Genomic DNA, 26,129 nt, shown 5'->3' on the forward strand with positions numbered 1-26,129 from the left:
GTATATATACATATATATATATGAGATTGATGGCAGGGAATTGGTTTATGGAATTGTAGAGGTTGGCTGGGCAAGTCTGAAATCCATAGAACAGCCTGTCAGGAAGGACAGGCTGGAACACTCAGGCATGGGTGCATGCTGCTATTCACAGGTGGAATTCGTCTTCTTCAGGGAAGCGTCAGCTCTGCTATTTAGATGTTTCAAACTGAGTGAATCAGCTGCTCCCAAAACACCTAGAATAACCTCTCTTACTTATCAACTGGTTATGGACTTTGATCAAATTTACAAAACACCTTTGTAGCACCACCTAGATTCACATTTGGGTGAGTAACCAGGAATTACAACCTATTCAAGTTTCGTAGCAGGTACCAGGGGTATTGATATTTTCTCCAATAAATAAACCCCATCTAGAACAACAGTTGGAATAAGACTCATCACTTGGTTAAGTTTACAAAAATACTACTGCTGTTTTCAAAGATCCATCTACCCTCTGCAAAGGCCCAATAGGTGAGTTGAATTAGGATATGGTAGGAATCACCACTCCCATATCTTCAAGTCCTTGATACTGGCAGAGATCTGCAAAATCCCTCCAGGAATACAACATAGCTTTTACTGTGTGATTTTTGGAACAGTCATCCTAGTGACTTCCACACAGCTTTTCCTGCATAACAGCCCTCTCTCTATGGGTGAGGGTTCTCCCAGCAGCTAATTATGTCTCCTCCAACTATAAATTTCTGACCTGAGAAGATAAACATTGAATAGCTTTGGGGACTAACTGAGCCACATTGAGATGGATACAAGCCAAAATTCCATTAATTACTTCATTTCCTTAAGTCCTTATTCTTATAGATGGACCACTGAGATATTTTGAGTCTCCAACAATTAGTGTCACTTCAGAGCCAAAAAGTCTAATTATTTCTCCTTTCCCAATTCACAGTCCCCCAGATAAGTAACCACAGGTCCTTTTAAAGAAAGTAGAGAAAAAGATTTACAGCATAATTTCTGACAGAGTAGCAGGATTCTTCCTCAAAGAGACCCAGGCTTCTCTTCACTTAAGGGACTGTGTGGGCTGGGCCAATCCAGGAACAGATAGAGCGGATACAACTCTTTTTGTGGTGACTAGAGTTAGTCAACTGCTCACAAGACCTGGAGCTTTCCCACTTATTCAAATCAAGTAAAGTGTTAGTAGACTGCTTGTCTATCTTAGTCCTAGGGATACCATGATCAATCAGTCAACACCAAAAATGTCTATGTCAAACCATTCTGATTTGACATCAGAATGGTCAAATTTTAGCTCTGCTGTTCATTACAATAACATGCCTTCTTTGCCTCATCTTACGACCTGACCACCATCTAACCCTCGACCATTATCCCCATTAAATTTCCATTATCCCTACTGGCTTCAGAACAGACTCCCTGAATTCCTTTTACCCCTTCTGAATTCAGGGAGTTCATTTCAATGTATTTCCTACTCTCTTTTCTGACCTACAGAGAATAACTACCACTGAGCTCTTTAAAGATGCTGGTGCACCCCTTACTAAGGTTTTCTCAGTCCTCTGGTGTCTTAGTTCAGGCTGCTATAACAAATTACCATAGATTGTGTGGTTTAACCAGCAAACATTAATTTTGCACAGTTCTGGAAGTTGGAAGTTTAGATCACAGTGCCAGCATGGTCAGGTTCTGGTGAGGGCCCTCTTCCCAGCTACAGGCAGCTGGCTTCTCTTTGTGTCCTCACATGGCAGAAACAGAGCTACCTTGCTCTCTGGCCTCTTATAAGAGCACTAATCCCATTCATGATAGCTTCACCCTCATAACCTAATTACCTTCTTAGTCCATGTTGTGGTGTTTAACAGAATACCACATATCAGGTAATTCACAAGAAAATAAAATTTATTTCTCACAGATCTGGAGACTCAGAAGTCCAAAATCAAGATGCCAGCATCTGGCAAGGGCTTTCTTGCTGCACCATCCCATAGCATAAGGCAGAAGGGAAAGAGAGCATGCCTGAGAGCAAGAGGGCAAGAGAGTGCCAAACTCCCTTTTATAACAACCCACTCTGGCTATATCTAACCCACTCCTGCAATAATGAGATATAATCCTTCAATGAGAACAGCCCTCATTGTCTAATTACCTCGCAATGGTCCCACTTTTTAATATCACAATGCAAGTACATTTCAACATGAGTTTTGGAGGGAACATTCAAACAGCACCTCCCAAAGGCCCTACCTCTAACTACCATCACATTGGGATAGGGTTTTAACATATGAGCTTTGTGGGGACACACTCAGTCCATAACATTTGGTAAAATGGAGTGCCTTCAGGACTACCCTCACCCAGGTAGATTTTTAAAGAATGGTGAGTGAGCTTTTACAGTACACCCATGATATAGATATTCTTCCCCGTTTCACAGATGGGGAAATTGAGTTTAGTCAAAGCCATTCAATTAATCAATAGATTCAGAATTTGAACACTAATTCAGTTTAGCCCCAAATTCATACTTAATCTCTTACAGCACAAATTATTAGTTTACTCCAGTTATTCAGTGAAGATAAAATGGTGCTTAAGACCAGAGTCTACTGCATACCTTTTGTAGGTTTTTATACAATAAACTTTTTTATTACAGAATCTGACCTCAAACATTCCTGACAAATTCTTTGTTGTGCCAATAAAGTCATATGAATAAGATTCTTTTCAGATATTCATAGATACCTATTTGAACCAGGTAGAACTTGCCTATTAAAATCAATATGTTGGTGCATTTGATAGGCAAATCAGGTAAGCAGCACCTTGAACAGAACTCAGCCTAAAAGAGGTTTATTTCCACCTGTGCATGCTATATGCTAAACTCTCCCCTTTCTAGGACCCAACAGACAGCTTTCCCCTTGGTCCTCTGAAGGTTTGCTGAAAAATCAACTCACAAAGGTGGATAGATTGTAGAAAAGGCATATGAATTCATTTAATGTGTATAAACAGAAGCCTTCAGAACAAAGACCTGAAGATTCAGGAGGAAGTTGTCCATTTTTTTGCTGAGGTTCAACAATATATGGACAGCCATGTAGAAATATGATTGAGAAAAAAGGGTACAATCTAATGTTAATAGACTGAGTTGGGAAACCCAGCAAGACTTGTCTCTCTAGATTCTTCTTGGCCTCTTTGAGTACATGTTCCTTCCTTTTGTGTGGGGGCAGGACCCTTTCTAAAATGGGGGTCTTATGACCTACAAACAAGGTAGGTCAGAAAATGTATGACCAATCTTTATACAGAAAGGCAGAGGGAAAATTAGAGTAATATTTTTAGGTTTTATGGCTGGCTTCGGGGCAAAGGGTTTTGTGTGTGTGTGTTGGGGTGGGGGGCGGGTTTGAGACAGTCATAATCTGTTGCCCAGTCTGGAGTGCAGTGGCGATCTTGGCTCACTACAACCTCTGCTTCCTGGGTTCAAGCAATTCTCCTGCCTCAGGCTCTGGAGTAGCTGGAATTACAGGCACATGCCACCATGCCTGACTAATTTTTGTATTTGTAGTAGAGATGGGGTTTCACCATGTTGGTCAGGCTGATCTCAAACTTCTGACCTCGTGATCCACCTACCTCGGCCTCCCAAAGTGCTGGGATTACAGGTAGGAACCACCGCTATGGCTAGGAGTTTTTCTATTTATGACCTGCCTTGAAGAGGGATTCTCGTTACTATGACAAACCTTGGGGAAGAATGGGACTGAGAGACAGGAGGGAAGTAAAAGGTCAAGGAGAAACTTTTGCTTCTGAGGCTGCTTCAAAGGACTTCATTTTGGGATATTGTATTCTGAGTCCCAACACCTTCATACCCCTGAACTTTTGCACGTTATTCCCTATTCTTATGCAACTATTCATTTTCTCTCCCTGAGAGGTTGCCTGCTCATCCTTTAAGTAGCACATCTCTCTTCTACTAGGTCCTATTCGACTCTCCTGAGTGAGAAATGACTTTCTTCCTTTAGGTGATACATTCTTATGGAGGTGACAGCCCCTCTGTATTAGTCAGTTTGCCTGCTATAATAGAATAGCATAAACTGGATCAATTATAAACAATAAATTTATTTCTCATCACTCTGGAAGTTGGGAATTCCAAGATCAAGGCTGCAGGAGATCTGGTGTCTAATAGGGGCGTACTTCCTGGTTTACAGGAGGCCATTTTCTTGTATCTTCACAGGGCAGAGACAAGGAAGAGCAAGAGCCAGCTCTCATGTCTCTTCTTAGAAGACTAAGATTCCCATTATGGGAGTTCCTCCTTCCTGACCTAATTACCTCCCAAAGGCCCCACATCCTGGTATTATCACATTGGGGGTTAGGATTTCAACATATGAATTTGTGTGGGGAGGGGGACACAAATATTCAGTCCATAACAGCCTCCAAAGTTTAGGGGGACAAAAATCTTACTCTTTTTTTTTTTGAGACAGAGTCTCGCTCTGTCGCCCAGGCTGGAGTGCAGTGGCCGGATCTCAGCTCACTGCAAGCTCCGCCTCCCGGGTTTACGCCATTCTCCTGCCTCACCCTCCCGAATAGCTGGGACTACAGGCGCCAGCCACCTCACCCGGCTAGTTTTTGTATTTTTTAGTAGAGACGGGGTTTCACCGTGTTCGCCAGGATGGTCTCGATCTCCTGACCTCGTGATCCGCCCGTCTCGGCCTCCCAAAGTGCTGGGATTACAGGCTTGAGCCACCGCTCCCGGCAAAAATCTTACTCTTTTTTGCAATAAAACACAAATAGACATACTAGAACATAAATATACAGTATATGTGTGGTAATAAATTTAAAGAAGGGGATGATTGGGGCAAGAGAGTCTTAAAAGGCTCACATGGGGGTGGTAATGGGGAAAACAGATTAAGAAACACTGCCCCAAGCTGATGTTGTGTCTGTGCATGCCTGAATTTCGGTTCTTCTCATGCTTTATTGTATTTGTTCATTTGCATGTCTCCACCTCCCACTACACTTTAAGATGTTGAAGTCAAGATCCTACACTTTAAGATGTTGAAGTCAAGATCCAGGTGTTGTTATAAATAGCCCTGCCTGAAACACAGTAGATGCTTAAATACATGTTGAATAAATGAATGAACAAATCATATGAAAGACTATTTGCAAACTTAGGATGAGATCTTTGTCTTTCTGGGAAAACAATCCCCATCCTACACTCATCTCCATTTAGAAAGAAGTCATTTCAGGTCCTGGAAGCCTCCCACAGTCAGCCCCAAAATTCCTCTTTCGCTTTCTCACAGGATGTTTAGTGGAAGAAAGCAGCTGGGAGAGGAGAATCCTCATGAAATTAGCATTCCTGAGTACCTTATACATATGGAGAGTTCCCAGGGAAAGCATAAGGACTAATCACTTTACTCCTTTCTTCTCCCCACCCTTTACAGGTATTAATTTGGGTTATTTTAGGAGAGAACTGCTTGTAAATATAGTTATCCAAGTCATCACTAACAACAGCACAGGGCTCCATCCTAAATTACTTTCCAGGTGAAAAATAACTGAGGTCCAAAGACTATCCCCTAACTACCCTAACTGATAGAATGTATCTAAGAAGGAAAAAAAAAGCAGAAACATAGCTATCAAATTGGACAGATTGGATTTTCTGTGTCCCAAAGGTAGTGTTATTTTTGACAGGGTTCAATACAAAATACTTCCACAAATGAAAATGTATGATTCCTAGCACTGCCTCTACCCAGTCTGTGGGAGGGCAACACCAAAAAAGCCACCGGGTGCTCATTAAAGGCTGCCCTTAGAAAATAAGAAACCGTTCTCCACCAGCCCACAGCAAATAGAAAGACCACCAAGCAACGTCTTCAAGGGTTTCAGAATGAGCAGTTACCCAGCCAGCCAGCAGCAACCACCTCTCAAATGGGAATGTGCATTTGGCCTCCAATAAAGAGATCTGTGTACTTGATGCAGCAAATTATATTAGAGTAGAAACGCAGCTCTGGTTGTGGCTGTTTTTCTTCCTTAGGAAAGCCAGGCTGGGAATGTGTAGGTATAAAGCAATTAACCTTTCAATACAAACATGGAGATTGGAGCTAGCACCGACCCAGGAAAGAGCTAAATCCATTTCCTTGCCAAGATGAGAAGAGCCACTGAAGCATCCCTAGCAACTCTGTCCACATAAAGGAAGAGCCTCTCAGGGAACACTGGGGTGTCGCATCACAATCAGCCAGCTCAGTCTCAGTTCCCACACACTCCCACAGAGCTCAGGGCATGCATGTGACATTTACAGGCTGAAATAGGAGCACAAGTGAGAGATTAATCAGTTCTGGGGCAGGGCTGTGGTGTGACAAAAGCATGGCCCCTGGATTGAAAAGGAAGTGAAAATATTAAAGTACGTTGACCAAATGAGGCATGGTTAATAGAAAAGATTTATTCCTCTGTTTATTCAATTTCTATATACCAGAGACTTGGTATTAGGAATATAATAGTGGAGGAATAAACACATGATGTTGCCATCAGGGGATTTAAAGTCTAGGTGTAGAAATAGAAAACAAACAATTAAATTGATAAACAAGGTTATTTTGGATCAAGGAGAAACCAATAAAGAAAGCAAGGTGCTATGATCAAGAATGAGGCCTGCACCCATGCACAGCTCTGCTCGTGAGTTGCTTCCATCCTGAGTTTCAAGCTGTTAGCAGGCAGGAGGCCTAAGTTATCTTTTCTCGTGACCTGATTTCCTTTGGGAAGGGATCTGTGAGAACACGTTTTCCCCTGTGGTAACTAGGGGAAAGAAGTAAATGTGGGAGACGGGGAGGTGTATGTTTTCTGCGAGAACCCAGAAACTGACCACCGAACACTAAGGTTCAGTGACCACTCTGCCACTTACTACCTCTGTGACATTGAATATTTTATAAAATCCAGATTTCTTAAGATATGGTGTTATTGATATCTGTCATAGAGTTGTTTTGAAGGTAAATATATGTAAAAAAATGTCCACCACAGTATCAGTCCTGGAGCAGGGCTCTTGTGTGCCAAGCATGGCCCCTCTGGATTGAAAAGGGAAGTGAAAATATTGAAGTTGCCCAAATGATCACAGATAATAGAAAAGATTTGTTTCTACATAGAATCTTAGCTTCTTAGCAGCAATGTGAGTGGCACTGCTTGTGTGCCACATTAGAAGAGGGAGATTCAGAGTGAGGGAGGGGGCATGGAGCCCTCCCACGTGGAACCAGTGTGGCTGTGATTCACAGAGTAATCAAGGCATGCAGCACTGTGAGCAGCTGGAACACCATCCTGGGCACAGCCAGCGCTGTTGTGGCCACCCTGGGACTCCACTGACAGCTGTGCCCAGAGAACAGCACCTAGGGAGTGAAGGAAATGACAAGAGGGAGGGCTGCCATGAGCTTCTGTTAAATAGCACCTCTCCTTCCAACCGTGTACCTGTCAGGGCTGTGATTTTGACAGGAGGGTGCTCATACTATAAAGAGGCAAAACACAGGAAAGAAATTTGAATTTAACACAAAATTACCATTTGCTATGGTTGTGTCCCCCAAAGTTCATGTGTTAGAGACTTAATCCCCAATGCAACAGTGTTGAGAGGTAGGAACTTTAAGAGGAGACTGCATCACAAGGGATCTGCCCTTAGAATAAATTAATGTTACTACCACAGGAGTGGGTTTTTTTTTTTTAACCACAAGAGTGGGTTTGTTCTAAAAGCAGGTTCAGACTGGGCAAGGTGACTCATACCTGTAATCCTGGCACTTTGGGAGGCTGAGGCAGGCAAATCACTTGAGGTCAGGAGTTTCAGACCAGCCTGACAAACATAGTGAAGCCCCATCTCTACTAAAGATATAAAAATTAGCCAGGCGTGGTAGTGCACGCCTGTAATCCTAGCTTCTCGGGAGGCTGAGGCAGGAGAATCACTTGAAACCAGGAGGTAGAGGTTGCAGTGAACCTAGATCACGCCACTGCACTCCAGCCTGGGTGACAGAGTGAGACTCAGACTAAAAAAAATAAAATAAAGTAACAAAAAATAAATAAAAGCAGGTTCAACCCCCTCTTGACCTCTCTCACCTTCTCTCACCCTCCCTCACCCCTGTGATGGCTTTTTCCATGTTATGATACAGCGAGAAGACCCTCACCAGATGCTGGCTGACCCCTCAATCTTGGACTTCCCAGCCTCCAGAACTGTGAGAAATAAATTTTTTTTTTTTTTTTTTTTTTTTTTTTTGAGACGGAGTCTCGCTCTGTCGCCCAGGCTGGAGTGCAGTGGCCGGATCTCGGCTCACTGCAAGCTCCGCCTCCCGGGTTTACGCCATTCTCCTGCCTCAGCCTCCCGAGTAGCTGGGACTACAGGCGCCCGCCACCTCGCCCGGCTAGATTTTTTGTATTTTTTAGTAGAGACGGGGTTTCACTGTATTAGCCAGGATGGTCTCGATCTCCTGACCTCATGATCCGCCCGTCTCAGCCTCCCAAAGTGCTGGGATTACAGGCTTGAGCCACCGTGCCCGGCCTAAAAATTTATTTTCTTTATAAATTACCCAGTGTCTGTTATTCTGTAATATCAGCACAAATCAAACTAAGATGCCAGTATTATGTGCCTGGCCAGTATTAGTCACTGTCGTAGACTTTTTTGTACATATATTAACTTTCAAAATAACCCTATGATAAACATCAATAACTCCATACTTTAGATAAGAAATCTGGGATTCATAAAATCACCCAGTATCACAGAGCTATTAAGTGGCAGGGCAAATATTCAAACTGAAGCTTTCTGCCTTCAACACTAGGGTGTGAAAGCGTCTGAAAGTGTTTTTACAAGTAGTAACACAACATCATTAGAAGTTCTTTAAGACCCATATTTCCAGCCTCTGTCAGCTCTCAACTTATACCTTAAACATTCAAAAACTAAATAATAATGATTTGTTTATTACTTTTTCTCCCTCACTCGCTGGTCTCTCTTCTCTCCCCTGCATTCAATGAGGATCAAGGCTTTGGTCTGAGTTCACTTTTCATTTTAATTGCCTTTCACAGAATAGATGGTTATAAAACGTAGCAGATAGATGTGCATGTTTTCTGGTCTGGCTCTATCTATCAAGAAGCCACTTCTCACCATGTGGCCACTTGACTCAGCCTACAAAGGGTATGAAATTACCTTTACCTTCCATGAGATCCAAAGGTCCCTACATGAGTAAAATCTAAACAAAAATTTCTCTATCTGTCTCGTTTCCTCACTGTTTTCTTATTTTTTTTTTTTTTTTTTTTTAACACTTGGTTGTTTGCTCGGTATCTAAAGTACCCTGTGCCATTTCTGTGTTAATACCTTTAAGGTCTGAACTTGAGCTTAAGGATGCCATTAAGAATGCACTTCTTGCTACAACCGTATTTTATATTCCCCTAACAAGTCTGAAGTTTTGAATACAAAGGATTATAGACATTACCAAGTTATTTTTAAAGATTGCATTTATATTATTCACAATATTTTTGCCAGAAACACATCTTACAATGCCGAGAAACTGGAGATTAAGAGTTATTACAAAAAAGGCTGAATGTTACAAAAAAGGCTGAATGTTACATAAAAGGAAAATGTCAATTTGCAGTTGATTTTTAGTAGTTGCATCATGTTTCTACACTTGATGCCTGATACTTAAAATGTATTCCCTTGCTCCTGTGTAATAGATTTATGGATGATGGTGATAAGCATCATAAACATCAGATAAATTACTGAATACCAGAGGGATAAAAAATTGTTGGTTAAGAATTAGTATATACAGCACAATTCACAATACCAAAGACATGGAATCAACCCAAATGCCCATCAATGATAGACTGGATAAAAAAAAAATGTGGTACATACACACCGTGGAATACTATGTAGCCATAAAAAAGGAATGAGATGTCCTTAGCAGGGACATAGATGGAGCTGGAAGCCATAATCCTCAGCAAACCAGTGCAGGAACAGAAAACCAAACATTGCATATTCTCACTTACAAGTGAGAGCTGAACTATGACAACACATGAACACTGGGAGGGGAACAACACACACTGGGGCCTGTCAGGTGGGCAGGGGAGGGTGAACATCACGATAAATTGCTAATGCATGTAAGGCTTAATACCTGGGTGATGGGTTGATGAGTGCAGCAAACCACCACAGCACACGTTTACCTATGTAACAAACCTGCATGTCCTTCACATGTATCCTGGAACCTAAATTTTTTAAAACCAGAATTAGTATAAAGACGTAAGAATAGGCACATACTCTGTCTTCAGGAGAATATGTTGAACCAACATACCAGATCATCACCAGTAAATACCTATTTGTCACAAGAGATTCATCCTGAAATTAGCAATGTTTGGTTTTCTTTAAATACTTGAAAATCATTTCAAAAGTCTGAGTGGATTAGTAGCAGTTAGTGTATTTGCAAAAAGCTCTTAGAAGGAAAGATAATATAAACAGAATTGACTCAGGAGTTGAACAAAAGCAATAAAAGCTTTTCTGGGAAAGTCAGTCATGTGCCATCTCCAGAAATATTTTACATGCCTCAATATGAGCATGCCCCTGGAAGCTGACGCATTGAGGCAAAATGTATGCAAACAACCCAAGGTCTATGTTTTGGGACAGTTAACTCACACACTGGGCAGCCAGCGGCCACAAGACTCAGAACCTGACTCCAGCTGACATTCAAGGCAATCACTTAGCTCCTCTCTCGCCTTCATCTCTCATGTGCAACCCTAAGGAATTTCAGGCCTACCTTAGTCCATTAACTTCCTTACCTCCTGCTTCCTTAGTCATAGATATAGAATCAGGCAGAAGTCCCTACAGTATATACAGATACATATGTATATGTGTGTATGTGTGTATATATATGTATATCCATGCAAAATACATTTCATAAATGCTTATGTTTTAGAAGTGATACCTATAAATTTGTAAGTATAGATATATATACTAAAAGTATATTTTAGTATTCAGTTAACATGTGCATAATTATAGTAGATTGAGTTTAAAAAGCAGCTAATACCTGTCATGTTCTTTTCAGAATGTCAGGTATTAGTAAAGTCAGCAGTTCTGCAAACATGCTATTTCTGCTGTGAGTTTTATGGCTACTTTACCTGCAGAAAAGTGGCTGGCACAAAGTGAAAGCTCAAGAAACACTAGATCAAAAGGAATGGCATAGGGGAAACACCAGACTTGCAGATACAATGTCTACATTCAAGTTTGAACTAATTCCCTTCAAATCTTTCCGAACTGTAAAATGGGAATAATATTCCCTCACTTTGCTCTACTTTCCCCATAGAGATCTCCGTGACAGGAATAGTAACAGTTTCAGTAACAGTAATTATATCTGTAGAACTGGCTTCAGTAGAAGGAACAGTAGTAATAAGTGGAAATTATTTTTACTATAAACATTATATTGGAATGGATTCATTGATTCATTCATTCCATTGTACCAGGAACTACATAATTGGCTAGATACACAGAGAGAAGACAGAATTACTACCCCAGGTAGGGAGGGTCATCACCTAGCTGGGGAAAAACATATTGCATGACAATGGGATAAATGTTTGTACACATGGATTTACCTGAATGTTTTCTCTTTGTTTCTTGTCAATGTAAAATGTTCCACCATAATTTTCTGGGAAATACAACTAGCCTTTTCAACGTATCCCTTTTTGTTACTATCTAAACTGGAACAAGTTTCTTTTCTTGGATAACTGTTACTTCCTCTCTTATTAACCTAGGTCTTTTTAACAAACTTTTCATTGATTCACTTGGTATGTACCAGACACTTTGCTAAAGCTCGGATTTCAAAGATAAAAGAGTCCTACTTTCAAGCAAAGAATTTTCCCCATTTTCAGGAAAGCAATAAATCCAAAGTGACCACTTTGAAGATAGTTATAAGCTCACTTTGTGAATGAAGTCTCAGTATCGAGGGTAAAGTGCTAGGATATCTAAGACTTACCTTCAAATAGTATAGCAAGAAAACATGTATTTATGCATAGTGAGAGAAAGCAAAGAAAATTTATAACAGTTGAATGCAACAAATATAAGTTCATTGTTTTATTACTTCAATTTTTCTGTATGTTTGAAATATTTTCTTATAAAAAGTGGAGGAAATGAACAAAAGGTTCAATGGAGTCAGATTACTTTGGGTTACAGTCTGGTTCCAGAACTGTCCAGCAGTATGAGTCAGACCTCATATGAGTTATTAACCTCCCAAGATCTCAGTCTTCTCATTGTTAAATGAGATGTTACATGCCAGAGTGGGTTCTTCTGCACATTAAATTAGATAACTCATGTAAAACATGTAACACAGTCCTGATGCTTAAAAGAATAAAACAAATATTAACTACTATTATTTTATTTGTAAAAGAATACTTCAGAGCCAAGCATGGTGGCTCACGCCTGTAACCCCAGCACTTTGGGAGGCTGAGGCAGGTGGCTCACAAGGTCAGGAGTTCGAGACCAGCCTGGCCAAGATGGTGAAACCCTGTCTTTACTAAAAATACAAAAGTTAGCCGCGGTGGTGGCGGGCACCCGTGGTCCTAGCTACTTGGAGGACTGAGTCAGGAGAATTGCTTGAACCCAGGAGGCAGAGGTTGCCGTGAGCTGAGATCATGCCACTGCACTCTAGCCTGGGTGACAGAACAAGACTCCATCTCAAAAAAAATCTGTGAAATGATGTGGAATTTAAAATATGGAGATCAGGAAGATGGCATTTCCAGGAATAGTAGAAAGTGTATTTCCCGAGAGGTAGGCAAGCTTTGGAGCAGCATGGCTCTGAGGGTATATATCAATCTCTGGTGGTTTTAATCCAGAGTTCTAATGGGTCCCATGACTGGGGAGGACAAGAGACCAAGCTTGGGGCTTAGAGAGTACAAAATTTTAGATCAGAGACAATTGAGTGAAGCTGGGGCTTTTGTAAAGCGACATCATCAACAAGCAATCTAAAGAAAAGCCCTTTTGGACAATGGGAGATGGGGAAGATTCTTGCTTATATCCACCTACCTAGTGAGTCAAGTGAGGTTCGGGGTGGAGCCCATATTCACAGGCATTTAGAACCAGAAGTTTTATTTCTGTGTAGTTGAAAGTCTATTTGAAAATGAACTCAAGTTAGTAGCATCCTCTAGCATCTGGCAGAAGCAAACACAATCCTAAGGAAGGGAAGGCACATTAAGTCCACACTTCAAAAAACTCCTAAAGATTCCATGGAACATAAATTCACAATCAAATCTAATAAAATACATAAGGACCAAGGAAACATGGACAGAAGTCAACCAAAACAACCAGCACAGAATCAGACTCACAAAACTTGTTAAAATAAATTTAATAAGCTTGTTAAAATAAATTCAATATGTTTTAAGAATTAGAGGTATTAAAACTATGACAGTGGAACCAGATACTACAGAAATACCCAGACTTTTGAAAGAACACAAAGTTTTACCGCTAGAAGGGAAAATCTAAAAAACGAAAAATGTTACAAATTAAATGGAGATGCAGCATAAAAACTAATGAACTGAAACAGATCTGAAAAAATTACCCAGAACTTAATATAGACAACCAAAGAAGTAGAAAGTATAAAATTTCAGATGGAAAGAATAAAAGGAGTGGATATTGGCAATATTCAAAGAGAAAATGACTGGAAAGTTCCCATAATTAATAAGATGAATCCTTAGACTCAGAAACAATGTATTGTAAGCAAAAATAAGAAATAAATCTACATTACGTTGTAACTGCGGAACATCAAGACAAGACTATCATTTAAAATTTCAACAATGGAAGCCAGATGAGGTGGAATTATATATTTAATGCTAGATGAAAATAACAAAGAATTATAATAAGAAAACTATACAGCTCTTATAGATTCATAACTAAAAATAAAATAATGAAGGTAAGAAAACTTTTTCAAAAAAGTCAGATGAGAAAAAAATTGGGAGTATTTATGCCAACAGAAACACCAAGAAATTTCCAAAGGAGTAATACTCCATGGCATCTACACCTATGGTTTTGAGAAGCCCTCATCATCCAGCAGCGAATCATTCTACCTTGTATAAAGGGTTATGATGTGATCACTCAAGCCCAATCTGGGACTGGGAAAATGGCCACATTTGCCATATCGATTTTGCAGCAGATTGAATTAGATCTAAAGGACACCAAGGACACCCAGGCCTTGGTCCTAGCACCCGCTCGAGAATCGGCTCAGCAGATACAGAAGGCGGTCATGACACTAGGAGACTACATGGGTGCCTCCTGTCATGCCTGTATTGGGGGTACCAACGTGTGTGCTGAGGTATAGAAACAGCAGATGGAAGCTCCCCATATCATCGTGGGTACCCCTGGCCATGTGTTTGATATGCTTAACTGGAGATACCTGTCTCCTGAATACATCAAGATGTTTGTGCTGGATGAAGCTGATGAAATGTTAAGCCATGGATTCAAGGACCAGATCTATGACATATTCGAAAAGCTCCACAGCAGTACCCAGGTTGTTTTGCTGTCAGCTACAATGTCTTCTGATGTGCTTGAGGTGACCAAGAAGTTCATGAGGGACCCTATTCGGAATCTTGTTAAGAAAGGGTTGACCTTGGAGGGTATCTGCCCATTCTATGTCAACATGGAATGAGAGGTAGAAGCTGGACATACTGTGTGACTTGTATATAACCCTGACTGCCACCCAGGCAGTCATCTTCATCAACACCCGAAGGAAGATGGACTGGCTTGCTGAGAAGATGCACACTCGAGATTTCCCTGTCTCTGCCATGCGTGGAGATATGGACCAAAAGGAACGTGATGTGATCAGAGGGAGTTTCATTCTGGCTCTAGCAGAGTATTGATTACCACTGACCTGTGCCGGGAGATATTGATATGCAACAGCTTTCTTTAGTCATTAAATATGACCTTCTCACCAACAGGGAAAACTATATCCACAGAATCAGTTGAGGTAGATGGTTTGACCGTAAGACTGTGGCTATTAACATGGTGACAGAAGAAGACAAGAGGACTCTGAGACATCGGGACCTTCTACAACACCTCCATTGAGGAAATGCCCCTCAATGTGGTTGACCTCATCTTGGGGGCTGTCCTGCTACCTAGCCCCAGCCAGCGTTCAATCTTGGGGGCTGAGGAACAGCAGGAGGGTGTAGGGAAGGGAGCCAAGGAATGGACATCTTGTCATTTTTTCTTTAAATGTCACTTTTGAGGCAAAAGAAAATGTTTTAAAACATTAAACACATAAATTTATAACCATGTTTGTGGGCAAAATAAACAATATTATAAAATTAATCTTTCCAATATATTCTGTAGATTCAATGCAATTGCAGTAAAAGTCTACCAGTGTATTTTTTTGAAATTTGCAAATGTGATTCTGAAATTTAAATATAAATAAAATTTCTATAAATTTTATATAAAATTTCTATAGAAGACCAACGATCTAAGACAATCTAAAACACCCCTAACAGAAAAAAAAATTTTGAAATGTTTGTCCCCCCTGGATATTTATTTAGTATAAACTTGTAGTAATTTAGTCACCATGATACACAAGAAATAAACTAATGAAACTGAATAGAGAGCCCAGAAATAGGCCATGTGTATGTTAATACCTGATACAAAACAGTGCTACCCACTACAGCTAATGAGGAAAGAATGAACTGAAAAACAAATGATTGCAACTCATATGGGAAGAAAAATTGATTCACATACCCACTTTACTATTCACAAAAATCAATTACAAGTGGATCAAGAACTTAAACATAAAAGGTACAACTTTTAGGAAAAAATATCAGGGGACATCTTATGGCTTCAGTGTAAGGTAGAATTTTGCTTAAAAGGCTCAAAAAATGCAAACTAAAGAAAAAGAAGAGTGAATCAAACGGCATTTATAAGAATTTCATTCCAAAAAGCTGACAACTCACAGACACACACACACACACGTATCTCCCAAAAAGGCAGTGAAAAACAAGCCACAGATTATAAGATACTTGCAACATCTGTAACTGTTAAAAGCTTAGTACCCAGAATATATACAGAATGCCCATAAATTACTAAGAATAAGACAAATTACCCTATATTAAAAAATGGTCAAAATATATTAGCAGGCGTATCAGAAAAGGAAGCACAAGTGGCCATCAAACATGTAAAAGAAATTCACACTTTATTAATCAAGAAAAAGCAAAGTAAAACCATAATAGTACATCATTTTATTCTAATGAAATTGATAAAAATGTAAACACACTGGCTAAGATGTAAAACAAAAGAAATTTGAAGACATTATTAGCTCAAGTTTAGGTTAATACAATTTGTAAAATATTTAGGCATTATCTTTTAAAGTTGAATATATGCATACCTCATGATTCTGCCATTTTATTTGCATATGAATCTTAGAGAAGCTGTTATATATATTCACCAAGATATACCTAAAAATGTTCGTAAGAGTATTATTTGCAATACCAAAAAAGTGAAAACACAACTGTACAAGAGTAGAATGAAAAAATGAATTGTGTTACATTTATCCAACAGTATATGACACAGCAGTAAAAGTAAATAAACCACACCTACATTCATCAATATAGGTGAATCTCAAAAGTTATGTTGAGGGAAGAAAGCTAAACATAAGAATATATATAGTGTGACTCCATTTACACACAGGTCAAAAGTAAAATCAGACTAATATTACTCAGGAAATCATACCTATGTTGTAAATGCATTTTTAAAAAGTAAGCCAAGATATTAGCAAAATTGCAGAATAGGGAGCTCTAAACTTTCCTTTTCCCCATAGACACATCAATTTTAAAGCAATACAATTCCCATTTTAAATTTAATTTTAAATCAATTCCCATTGTGAGAAATCAAGAAGCTAGTTGACACTACAGCGAGCTTCAGATTAGAACAAGCAAAGAAAGAACTACCAAACTAAAAGATGGGTCATTTAATATTATCGAGTCAGACGAGCAAAAGAGCTTGAGGAACTTAAAGGACATCATCAGCTGGACCATAAAAAGTACAGGAGTTTCAGAAAGAGAAAAGAGAACGAACCAGAAGCTTATTCAAATGAAATAATGACTGAAGACATCCCAAATCTTAAGAAATTGATCCAGATTTATGAAGTACAAAGTATCCAAAATGAGATAAATCTAAAAGAAATCCACACCAGAACATGTTATAATTGAATTACCAAAAGTCAAACACAAAGAATTTTGAAGGAAGCAATAGAAAAGCAACTTTTACATCCATGAGAACCCTCAAAAGAATATCAACAAACTTTTCAGCAGAAACCTTGCAGTCCATGGGACAGTGGAATGATATACTTAAAATGCTTGAAAAAACCTGCCAATCAAAAAGAATATACCTGCAAAACTATCCTTTAAAAATGAAAGGCATATAAAGACTTTGCCAGACAAACAAAAGCTGAGGAAGTGCATCACCACTAGACCCACCTTATAACTAGAAACACAATAGCACAAGTACGTGTAAAACACATTGGTAAAAGCAAATATATAAACCTATACAGAATCCTATATTACTGTAACAGTAGTGAATAAGCCTTTTAAAAAAAAAAAAAAAAAAAAAAGACAGATTTGCTCTTGTTGTCCAGGCTGGAGTACAGTGGTGCGACCTCGACTCTCTGCCCATCTTCCAGGTTCAAGTGATTCTCCTGCCTCAGCCTCCCAAGTAGCTGGGATTACAGGCGCCCACCACCAACACAGCTAACTGTTTGTATTTTTAGTAGAGATGGGGTTTCACCACGTTGGCCAGGCTGGTCTCAAATCCCTGACCTCAGGTGATCCACCTGCCTTGACCTCCCAAAGTGCTGGATTATAGACATGGGCCACCACGCTTAGCCAAGTCACTTTTAGTTCTAGTATAAAAGGCAAAGATACAAGTATTAAAATAACTATAGTTTTAAAATATGTTAATGAATACAAAGCATAAATAAATGTAAGTAGAGACATCAATAACAAAGTGTAGTGGGGTGAGAAGTAAAAATACAGAGTTATTGTATGCAACTGAAGTTATCAGCTTAAAATAGACTGTTCTATTTTAAGTTCAGTTCTTTCCTATAAATGACTTTAAATATAAATAAGTTAAATTCCGTAATCATGAAGAATAGGTGAATGATTAAAAAAAAAAAAAAAAAAAAAAAAAAAAAACAAGATCCAACTATATACTATCTACAAGAGACTCACTTTAGATTTATAGACCGATACAGGATGAAAATGAAGGGATGGAAAAAGATGTTTCATAAAAATCACCTAAAATTGAGTAGGAGTGATTATATTAGTATCAGAAAAAAATAGACTAAGTCAGAAACTATCACAGACAAAGAAGGATATTATATTACAAAATGGTCAGTTTTCTAGGATAATATTACAATTATAAATATATAGAAACCCGACATTAACACACTTAAATGTATAAAGAAAACACTGGCAGAAATGAAGGGAAAAGTAGATGGCAATATAAAAATAGTGAGACTTCAATGCCCCACTCTCAACAAAAACATCCAGTCAAAAAACCAGTAAGGAAAAAACACACTTGAACTATTGCTTTAGACCAAAGGAATCTAATAGACATATAGAGTGCGTCCCACTCAATGGCTCAAGTGCGCATGGATCTTTCTCTAGAAAAAATTATGTCTCAAATATATATTAAACTTAAAAAGATTAAAATACCAAGGATCTCTTCTTACCCACGATGGACTAAAACTACAAATCAATAGAAGAAAATTGAAAATGCAAAATATGTGGAAATAAAACAACACACACCCAAACTACCAGTGGGTCAGAAAATAAATCAAAAGGAAAATTAGAAAATATCTTGAGACAAAGAAATCACAACATACCAAAACCCATGGGATGCAGCAAAACAGTGAGAGAGAAGTTTATAGTAATAAATGTACATACAGACGATGAAATGGAAGAAACAGCCCAGGAATAAATCCACATATACAGTCAACTGATTTTCAACAAAAGAGCCAAGAATATACAATGGGAAAAGGACAGTCTTCTCAATGAAGGAAGTTGGAAAAACTAGATGTCCATTAAAAGAAAAAAAATGAACTCCAAATAACCTAACTTTATGTTTGAGGGAACTAGGCAGGGAGAAGGAACAAACTAAGCCCAAAAGTAGCAGATAGAAAAATAATAATTAGACAGGAATTTATGAGAGTAGAGAAACAATAGGAAAAAAATCAATGAAGCTAAGTTTTTTGAAAAGATAAAATTGACAAATCTTTAGACTAAGAAAAAATTCAAATAAAATCAGAAATAAGAGGAGATATTACAATTTATGTTACAGAAATAAAAAGGATGGTAAGAAACTACTATGAACAATTATATACCAAACAACTGGATAATCTAGAAGAAATGATAAATTCCTAGAAACATACAACCTACCAATACTGAATCATGATAGAAAATCTGAACAGATCTATAACAGAAAGAATCTGAACAGATCTATGTAAGGAGACAGAATATGTAATTTAAAAAAAAAAAAAAAAAACGCCTCCCAATAAAGAAAAGCCAAGGATCAAGAACAAAGCAAGGATGCCCACTCTTACCACTTATAGTCAACATAGTATTAGAAGTCTTAACCAGAGTAATTACACAAGTAATAAAAAACATCTAAATCAAATGAAGGAATAGAATTGTTTCTGTGTGCAGATGACGTGATCTTATATATAGGAAACCCCAGAGACTTCATATACACACACACATGCTCGCACACATACACACATACACTCATACACACGTTATAACCAATAAGTGAACTCAGTAAAGTTGCAAGGTATAAAATCAATATACAAAAATCAGTTGTGTTTCTATATAGTAACAATAAACTGCAAAAGAATTGATGGAAACAATCCCATTTACAATAGCATCAAAGGAATAAAATAGAAATAAATTTAAAGGGTTGAAAGACATATACTGACTACAAAACTTTGGGAGATGAAGACAAAAAATGAAAAGACATTCTGTGTTCATGAACTGGAAGACTTAAGTGTTCATATTAACCAAAGCAATCTACAGATTCAATGTGATCTATATCAAAATCTCAATAGTAGTTTTTATAGAAATAGAAAAAAATTCTAAAATCCTTATGGAACCACAAATGAGTAGCCAAAACAATCTTGAAAAAGAACAAAGCTAGAGAAATCATACTTCCTGATTTCAAAATATGTAACAAAGCTACAGTTATTTTTCAAAATATGGTACTGACTTACAGACACATAGACCAATGAAACAGAAGACAGCACCCAGAAATAAATCCACATAGATATTGTCAACTGATCTTCAACAAAAGAGCTAAGAATGCACAATGGAAAAGATTTTTTTTTTTTTTTTTTTTTTGAGATGGAATTTCATTCTTTTTGCCCAGGCTGGAGTGCAATGGCGCAATCTCAGCTCACTGCAACCTCTGCCTCCCAGGTTCAAGTGATTCTCCTGCCTCAGCCTCCCGAGTAGCTAGGATTACAGGCATGTACCATTCACGCCCAGCTAATTTTTTTGTATTTTCAGTCGAGATGGGGTTTCTCCATGTTGGTTTGGCTGGTCTCAAACTCTTGACTTCAGGCGATCCGCCCACCTCAGCCTTCCAAAGTGTTGGGATTACAAGGGTGAGCCACCGCATCTGGCTGATGAAAGGATAGTCTTAACAAATGGAGTTGAGAAAACTAGGAGTCCATATGCAAAAGAATGAAATGGAACCCTTATCCTACACCATATACAAATATCAACTCAAAATGGATTAAAGACTTAAATGTGAGACCTGAAACTGTAAAACTATTATGAGTCATAAGGGTAATGATTCATAATATTGGTTTTTGGATATGACTCCAAAAGCACAGGCAACAAAACAAAATAGACAAATGGGATTACATCAAACTAAAAAGCTCTGCACAGGCAAAGAAACAATCAACAGAGTGAAGAGAACACCTATGGAATGGGAGAAAATTTTTGCAAACCATACATCTGATAAAGAGTTCATATCAAACAGATATGAAGAATTCAAACAATACAAGGAAACAATTTTAAAAATGGGTAAAAAAAACAGAATACACAATTCTCAAAAGATATACAAATGGCCAACAGGTATATGAAAAAATGCTCAATATCACTCTATCAGCAAAATATAAATTAAAACCACAATGAGGTATCACTTCAAATCTGTTAGGATGATTATTCTAAAAAAAACACATACAGGAAAAGATAACAAGTGTTGATAAGGATGTGGAGAAAAAGGACCACGGTACACTGTAGGTATGTCAATTAGTGCAGCCATTATGAAAAACAGTATAAAAGTTGCTCCAAAAACTGAAAATAGAACTACCCATTTAATCCAGCAATTTCACTTCTGGGTAGACATCCAAAGGATATAAAATATGTCAAAGAGATATCTGCACCCCAGTGTTCACTGCAGCATTATTTGCAATAGCCAAGATACAAGAGCAATCTAAGTGTTCATCAGTGGATGAATGGATAAAGAGAGTATGTTGTATATGTACACAATCGAATACTACTCAGTCTTTAAAAAGAAGGAAATTCTGTCATTTGCAACAACATAAATAAATTTGGAGGACATCCTGTTAAGCAAAATAAGCCAGATGCAGAAGAACAAATATTGCATGTTCTCAATAGTGGAATCTAAAAAAGTTGGACTCACAGAAACAGGGAGTAAAATGGTGGTTACCAGGGGCTGAAGTGGAGGTAAGGAAAGGTTGGGAAGATGTTGCTCAAAGGATACAAAATTTCAGATAGGAGGAATAAGTTGAAGAGAACTGTTGTACAGCCTGGTAACTATAATGATAATGCTTTGTATTTTTAAAAGTCACTAAGATTTTAAGTGCTCTCATCCCCAAAAAATAATGAAAGGCACTATGTTAGTTTGATCTAGCTATTCTACAACATATACATCTTTCAAAGTATCATGTTGTACATGATGTGTATATTTACAATTGCATTGTATATAATTGTATACAATTTTAAAATTTTTAAATAAAGAAAAAGGAAAAACGTATATTCACCCAAAAACCAAAAGAAAAAAAAGCCAATAAGACAAAATTCTGAATTGTGGTTACCTTGTAAAGGGGAGAAGAAAGGGGATGAGATTATGGGAGGTATTTACAAGGACATTCAAAAATTGTTATTTTTCGCATCTCATTATTGCATTTTACTTTTAAACTGTATAAATAATATTAAATATTCTGTGTGTATGCTATATTTCTCTAAAACTAAAATTAAAACACAATCTGAAAATACATACTATTTGCTTTGTACCTTTCATGTGTATCATCTATATTTATTAAAACTGGCTCAGATCTTAACATGAACAATAAAATCAAAATAAAAAATAGAATTATATAGAAAATATATCCCCTCTGTTGAAACCCCCAACACAATTAAAAAATTATGATCATTTTAGCATACTGTGTAAAAATGTGCACTGAACACCATTTACTGCTAGGGTACTAGAAGGAAGATGGAGTTGTCGCAGGTGTCCTCTTCCACACAGCAGGTGGCAATTAAGCACTCCAAAGAACTGGAAAGGGTTTAATCCTGGAAGCCACAGGATTCAATTTGTGCTTTAGAAGACCACTTGGACTGTTACTTAGTACATTGTAGAAACAGGGAGTTAATTACTACTAGTCCTAGATTGGAACAGAAGCAGAGGGTAGAACTAGGATTGAGCAGTGTTGGCAGCAACATAGTCAACAGATTTAAAGTCTGTTTTGAAGGTAGAATATGATATGTTGATGAATTAGATGTGGAGATAACCTTATAAAATAGTAATATGTCAAAAATATATATAGTTCTCATTCTCTAAAGATGCTTTAGTTATTTCAGCGGATTTCTCTGTTGTCTTTGTGAGTTATACAGAAATTTAAAAATAAAAATAAAATCTCTTGGCTAATCATAATACTGACAGCACTACCCACGCCACGTCCATGCATTATCTTCCACCAGGGAAAACATGTGGAACCACCAGGAGGTTTCAGAACTGCCACAAACTCTTTCAATTATTGATAATAAATTGTGACACACACTATTTTATTCTTTAACATTCTCAAATTTTTATAAAGATAAAGATTTAAAGCCTTTTGCTATTATAGCCAGCTACTGTATGACCCCATTTCCAAATGCATTGGTTACATTCTGACCCTGCTCCTGGAATAATAAAATACACAAATGCTTACTGAGTGCTTGCTAAGCACCAGGCACTGTTTGTAACACTTGTGAGAATTAACTGGTTTAATCCTCACTTCAGTCCTGGGAGGAAGTGAGTCTCTATCTCCAGTCACTGTACATGAATCAAACATGTTTATTGCTTCCCAGACTTTAAGTTATAGAAGGAGCTCAGAGTCACACTGACACCGGACTGTGTGTTTTAACCTCCCCAAATTGCTCTTAATGGATCTTAAGTGTCTTTACTGATTACTTTTTTTTGAAAATACCCAAGGAAGATTCATAAAAATTTAGAAAACATACAAATATTGAGGAAACAAATCAGTCTATCCCCAAAGATTGAGGACAAATGATGTCTCTATCATAAAGAGATACAGAGAAACTAGAAATGCAAATTTCTAAGCAAATAAACTTGATAGCACCAAGTATTCCAAATGTTATAAAAAAAATAGAGAATGAAACCAGCAAGGACCCAAGGATCCCACTTAAAGCTGGAAAAAAAAAAAAATGTAACATTGGGATACATAATGCTGAACTTGATTTTCTTTTTCAACTGTCACACTCTAAACAGATTAAACTTAAAATTCTCAGAAGCCACAAGAACCGTATGTGTTTGACAGGCAAGCCACACCACTGGGGCAGAAGCCTGTCACTTACTTACACTTAAGTACTAAGCCTGTAATGAATGGTTTATAGTGGTACTAAGCCTGTAAAGCACAGGTTATAATGGTTTTCAACCTTGACAACACATTAAAATCACCTGGTGTGCTTTCTTAACTAACTTTCCAACCCCTGAAAGTCTATTCTGTGGTCTGGAACCAATTCGAGGGACCAGGAGTTTTTATAAATTCCCAGGAAATTCCAACATACAACCAAAGCTTGAGAACCACTGCTTTAGATCTAGGCCTATGGAGGTTCTCACCACTGCAACACAGCCATGCTCTGGGCTTAACACTACCTTGAAAGGTAAGAAAATAAGCAAAAGGTTGAAGCCATCTTCTGAATTCGTATAGACCACCATGAGCACTTGGCTAGACTACTTCCGCAAGTGCTACCCACTAGGAAACTTAGCTATCTATCAAACCAGCCACCACTGACAGCTTCTTTCAGATGTATTTCCTTTACCATGTGAACATGCTTGGACATCAATAAATAGTATAGCTTTCTTCATTGTAACTACCAATTAGATTAACTATGGATTAGACAAAAGGGAAGATGGGAAAAGGAGAAATTGAGGACCTGATGTGTGCTAGACATTATATTCATTTGCCATTGAATCTTTACAACAATCCTATAAGGAAAGAGTATTTTATTTTATTGCTCAGGAAACTGAGGTTCAGTGGGGACTGAGTGATTTCCCAAGATCCCAGGGCTACCACAGAGGAACACTGGGAAAGTGACACAAACTGCCTTTTACTATGCCACACTGCCCCCTAGGGCTACAGGGGTCTATGGCACGCACTGGAAGTTAAAAGAATTTGAAATACCAGAAGGCAGCAGCTGGCTTGAAATCTTCCCTGGTAGACCTAATTGGATGTGATTGCTCTTTCTCCCAACACTTACAGCCTTTTCTGTGGGTACCACTGGCTTGGCACAGAGCTCTTACTGCCTTTTGTTAATGGCTAATTCATGTGCTTTCAACTAATTGCCATTATACGCAAGCTCAGGCAGGGCAAAGATATTCCTGGTATTTTTTTCATCTACCTCAGAGCCTAAAATTGCCTTAGAGCAGTGCTTCTCAAAAGTAATGTACATATGAATCACCTGTGGACCTTGTTAAACTGCAGATTCTAATTCAGAAGGTTTGGGTGGGGCCTGAGATCCTCCATTTCTAACAAGCAGTCAGGGGATGCCAATGGCGCTGGTGAGATAATTCTTACCATGAATAAAAAGAAGCCAATTATTCCACATAAGTGGGGTTTTTTAAACTAGACTTGAGGAACAAGCAGCTATGGGTGTGGCTTGGGAAATGAGATTTCACAACATATTTCAATCATTTTTTTTTTTTTTAAGGTGCCTCGGTGCTGCATGCAACTATCAAGACTCTACAGTCATCTCTTTCCTGTTCAATGAATCTTTGCAGATTGGTTATTTGATAGGTAGGACATCTCAACATGAAAAGAAAGCACCTACAAAATACAGTTGAATTTCTCATGAATAACACAAAAGAACATTAACTGGTTGGTCAATGTTTTGTTTTGCTTTTAATTAAGGATAGCAGTCTATTCCTTCCACAATTGCTCCTGTTTGTCCTGGGACCTCCTGTGTGGCCACTGTGTCTTTGGAGCTCCCAGAGTGATTGGGATACTTTTTTTCTTCTTTTTGAGAGCTTCTTGCTCTTGTCGCCCAGGCTGGAGTGCAATGGCGCAATCTCGGCTCACTGCAACCTCTGTCTCCCGGGTTCAAGGGATTCTCCTGCCTCAGCCTCCCGAGTAGCTGGGACTACAGACATGCACCACTACGCCCAGCTAATTTTTGTATTTTTAGTAGAGACAAGATTTCAGCCATGTTTGTGGGGCTGATCTTAAACTCCTGACCTCAGGTGATCCGACTGCATCAGCCTCCCAAAGTGCTGGATTATAGGCGTGAGCCACAGTGCCCAGTCCATAAATGAGATACTTCTGGGAAAACCTGTGGGTAACCTCTATTAACAAATTCTGAACTAAACACAGGCATTACAAATAGCAGCCTCTACCTCAGCAGATGTGAGTTCAAGCTCTGGGAACATCTTACTTCTAAAAGCTTCATTTTTCCTCCAGTACCACCCTCATGCAAGACTGAGGACCTTTGGCATAATCCAAAATGTCCAAACTCAATTTATTCACAAGAATTATATTCATATACCCCAACAGAATGGCTTTTCTCATTCACAATATTTCATTATTGATTTTGTGGTGACACAAACGAGGGTCTATGCTGTATGTGATACAAAACATATAAATACTCCTGGAACATGTCATATTGTAGCTCAGAAGAAGACATCTCTATCCCATATTCACCTTTGT

The 26,129-nt window shown here is 38.3% G+C and overlaps 1 pseudogene; it reads left to right on the forward strand.

Annotated features, from left to right (window-relative positions):
- The window catches only part of LOC108542475 (eukaryotic initiation factor 4A-I-like), a 39,851-nt pseudogene extending 24,705 nt beyond the window's left edge, over window positions 1–15,146 (forward strand).
- The last annotated feature ends 10,983 nt before the right edge of the window (window positions 15,147–26,129 follow it).

The sequence above is a fragment of the Rhinopithecus bieti genome, unplaced genomic scaffold (assembly GCF_001698545.2).
Source record: "Rhinopithecus bieti isolate Rb0 unplaced genomic scaffold, ASM169854v2 scaffold_21155, whole genome shotgun sequence".
In the NCBI taxonomy this organism is placed as follows: Eukaryota; Metazoa; Chordata; class Mammalia; order Primates; family Cercopithecidae; genus Rhinopithecus; species Rhinopithecus bieti.